This window comes from Caretta caretta, chromosome 6 (genome assembly GCF_965140235.1).
Source record: "Caretta caretta isolate rCarCar2 chromosome 6, rCarCar1.hap1, whole genome shotgun sequence".
NCBI classification, from domain to species: domain Eukaryota; kingdom Metazoa; phylum Chordata; order Testudines; family Cheloniidae; genus Caretta; species Caretta caretta.
Window position 1 is genome coordinate 114,395,695 of NC_134211.1, and position 4,801 is coordinate 114,400,495.

Consider the following 4,801-nt stretch of genomic DNA (forward strand, 5'->3'; position numbering starts at 1 on the left):
ACTGGTTTCCCAGTAGAAACAGATTGAAGCTTTCTGATGGAGTCTTCTGGAATTTCCTCAAGGGTAAGAATTTTACTTTCTGAATCTAACAGTTCAGCACATAGTTGCTTTGGGGGGGGAGAGGTGCTTTATGTATGCAGATAGATAGATTTCAAGTAAAAAGAAAAGGAGGACTTGTGGCACCTTAGAGACTAACAAATTTATCTGAGCATAAGCTTTTGTGAGCTACAGCTCACTTCATCAGATGCATTCAGTGGAAAATACAGTGGGGAGATTTATATACATAGAGAACATGAAACAATGGGTATTACCATACACACTGTAACGAGAGTGATCAGGTAAGGTGAGTTATTACCAGCAGGAGAGCGGGGGGGAGGGGGAACCTTTTGTAGTGATAATCAGGGTGGGCCATTTCCAGCAGTTGACAAGAATGTCTGAGGAACAATGGGGGGTGGAAGGGGGGAAATAAACATGGGGAAATAGTTTTACTTTGTGTAATGACACATCCACTCCCAATCTCTATTCAAGCCTAAGTTAATTGTATCCAGTTTGCAAATTAATTCAAATTCAGCAGTCTCTCGTTGGAGTCTGTTTTTGAAGGTTTTTTTGTTGAAGAATTGCCACTTTTAGGTCTGTAGGTCAGTAGGTTTCCGGTATAGGGTGGTGTTTATGTGACCATCACTTATTAGCACCGTAGTGTCCAGGAAGTGGATCTCTTGTGTGGACTGGTCCTGGCTGAGGTTGATGGTGGGATGGAAATTGTTGAAATCATGGTGGAATTCCTCAAGGGCTTCTTTTCCATGGGTCCAGATGATGAAGATGTCATCAATGTAGCGCAAGTAGAGTAGGGGCATTAGGGGATGAGAGCTGAGGAAGCGTTGTTCTAAGTCAACCATAAAAATGTTGGCATACTGTGGGGCCATGCAGGTACCCATAGGAGTGCCGCTGATTTGAAGGTATACATTGTCCCCAAATGTGAAATAGTAATAAACACAACCCTGTACTGGAAACCTACTGATCGCCATGCCTACCTACATGCCTCCAGCTTTCATCCAGACCATACCACACGATCCATTGTCTACAGCCAAGCTCTACAATACAACCGCATTTGCTCCAACCCCTCAGTCAGAGACAAACACCTACAAGATCTCTATCAAGCATTCTTACAACTACAATACCCACCTGCTGAAGTGAAGAAACAGATTGACAGAGCCAGAAGAGTACCCAGAAGTCACCTACTACAGGACAGGCCCAACAAAGAAAATAGCAGAACGCCACTAGCCATCACCTTCCGCCCCCAACTAAAACCTCTCCAATGCGCCATCAAGGATCTACAACCTATCCTGAAGGATGACCCATCACTGTCACAGATCTTGGGAGACAGGCCAGTCCGTGCTTACAGACAGCCCCCCAACCTGAAGCAAATACCAGCAACCACACCACACAACAGAACCACTAACCCAGGAACCTATCCTTGCAACAAAGCCCCTTGCCATCTGTGTCCACATATCTATTCAGGGGACACCATCATAGGGCCTAATCACATCAGCCACGCTATCAGAGGCTCGTTCACCTGCACATCTACTAATGCGATATATGCCATCATGTGCCAGCAATGCTCCTCTGCCATGTACATTGGTCAAACTGGACAGTCTCTATGTAAAAGAATAAATGGACACAAATCAGACATCAAGAATTATAACATTCAAAAACCAGTTGGAGAACACTTCAATCTCTCTGGTCACTCGATTACAGACCTAAAAGTGGCAATTCTTCAACAAAAAAACTTCAAAAACAGACTCCAATGAGAGACTGCTGAATTTGAATTAATTTGCAAACTGGATACAATTAACTTAGGCTTGAATAGAGATTGGGAGTGGATGGGTCATTACACAAAGTAAAACTATTTCCCCATGTTTATTTCCCCCCCTCCAGCCCCCATTGTTCCTCAGACTTTCTTGTCAACTGCTGGAAATGGCCCACCTTGATTATCACTGCAAAAGGTTCCCCCCCATCCCCTCCCCCAACTCTCCTGCTGGTAATAACTCACTTTACCTGATCACTCTCGTTACAGTGTGTATGGTAACACCCATTGTTTCATGTTCTGTGTGTATATAAATCTCCCCACTGTATTTTCCACTGAATGCATCCGATGAAGTGAGCTGTAGCTCACGAAAGCTTATGCTCAAATAACTGTGTTAGTCTCTAAGGTGCCACAAGTACTCCTTTTCTTTTTGTGAATACAGAATAACACGGCTGCTACTCTGAAACCTGTCAAAGGATTTCAAGTAGGTTTTTTGTACCTAAATATGTCACATTAACAGTTCTTTTTATTATTTGTGTATTAGCATTAGGAGAGGAGATTGCATTTAATTTCCTTTGTGCTTCTACCGCCCACACTATATTTTATTAATACACACACAAAAAATCTGCCGGTGCATGTTAGCATTTGCATGGTCTCATTTCAGTTGTACAGTTCATAGATTTTATAGATTTGAAGGTCAGAAATTACCATTATGTTCATCATTCTAGTCTGACCTCCTGCATAACACAGGCCATAGGATTTCACCTAGTGATTCCTATATCTGCATTCCTGCACTTACACGTACCTCATCAAGATGAATGGCCTCTGGGTAAAGAGATCGCACTTCAGGGAGGTGAATAAGGCAGGGATGAGCTCACATCTTTGTTGTTCTCTTCCTTCAATGCTCTCAAGACCCACTTCTGCAGTGATGTCTATGAGAAATCAGCCAAATTAACAATGGCCATTTAAGTGACACTGTGGAATAAATGGATCCTGTTTAATTCATAATAAGAAACTGCAAATGCGTATCTCTGTATACAAAAATAGTATATATTTGAATGCGTCCCTCTTCCTACACTTTGTGTATCACTTGTTTCCTTAGGCTCTGATTCTGTAAACTCTTTATTAGTATTATTTATTATTTGCATTACTATAGGACCCAGGAGACCCAGTCACGGACCAAGACTCCTTTGTTTTAGGCACTGTATAAACACAGAGCAAGAAGACAGCCTCCGCCCCAGAGCGCTTATGCATGTGCTTTACTTTCCACATATAGGTAATTTGAAGGAGACATCAGTTGAACTACTTAGGGGTATAACATGAAGCAGATACATAAGTTTTTGCAGAACGGGGGCCTTACATTCAAAGCTGTTTGGGGCAGGAACTGTCTCTTAATATGCCTTTGTGCAGCGCCTAGCACAATGTGGCCCCAATCCTGATTGGAGTCCCTGAGTGTTATTGTAATACAAATATTAAATGCTGAAAATAGTAACAAGGGCAACAGTAATAGAGAGAAACCAGGGGGCCAGTCCTGCAGTCCTTACCGCAGCAATCAGTCTCCTAATTTGTGTTATGATGAAGGCCTCTGCTTTATGTTTCAATGAGATACTTATTGCAAGACAGGCCCACTGTATTTTCTTCTGGCTTCCATCTGCCTCCTATATATTGTTCCAGCAGCAGCCGTATAATCAGTGAGGACATGCAGGGAAGCTGTACAAAGTGATGTCACAGAATGGCCAGAGCTTCTTTAGGCTCTGATAAAATCTTAGCAGATGCCCACTGAGCATGATCACTGTTCTTTTCCAGTTCAATACCTCTGTTTTTAATGTCCCTTTCACCCACCCACCTCCTAAATTAACGAAGAGCCTTCTCCTGGGTAAAGACTATTTATATGCAATATTTGTTTGGAGGGGTTTTGTGGCTTTTGCTTTTGTTAAATATTTTTGAGTTATCCTTCAGCCAATAAATAAATAAACAAATAAATAATTGAACAAATAAAGAAGGTCTTAAGCCTTGATTCAGCAAAACACTAAGCACATGTTCAACCTTGCTCATATAGTCCATTGGCTTCATTGTTGAAGCCAATGGGATATAAGTGCTTGGCAAAATTGAAGCCTGACTGTTGAAAATGTGCATTTTCTGTGTACTAACGTAGTAATGTTCACGTCTCTTATTTCAGAACAAAATAATCATTTTCAAAACAGCAATTTTCATCAGATCTCAAAGCACTTTACAAACGTGTTCAGTATCATTCCCCATTTTGCAGATGGAGAAACGAAGGCACAGAGAGGCGAAGTGAAGTCACTTGCCCACGGTCACCCAACAGGTCAGGGGCAGAGTTGGGAATAGAATCCACATTTCCTGAATCCCTGTCCATGTCTCCATCCACTAGGCCACACTGCCTACTAAGCAAACTAGGATGCCTCCACATTGCACAATTACCTAACACACCCATCCATGCAGTCTTATTACCCATGGTCACCTTTCTGTTCCCATAAACCCTTTGACTTGTGCACCTGTCTTGTCCCTATTTAGGTAATCAGCTCCATATGGGTGGACCCTTATGCCTCTGTAGAGTTGCAATGAAATCACTGGAGCTCCACATAGCAGTAGGGGTCCATCCATGTGGTTATTATCTCTTATTCTATGTTTACACTGTAAATAGAACCTAAACCTGACTTGGACCTCTGGATGCTACTGCTATTCACTGGCATTGTGGCTAAGTTAGGGACTTAGACTCGAGATCTGGGTTCAGTTCCCTGCTCTGCTATTGGCTGCCTGCATGACCTTGGATAAGTCACTTAACATCTCTGTCTTAGCCCTATTCTACAGATTAGGACATAATAGTATTTTACTTTCTTTGGCTATTTAGATTGTAAGCTCTTTGGGGCAGAGACTGTCTCTTACTACATGTCAGGACAGCTCAAGAGGGATGGGGGTCTCTAGGCTCTATTGTAATACAACTAATAAATGAATAATAACCTCCAATAGCTGACA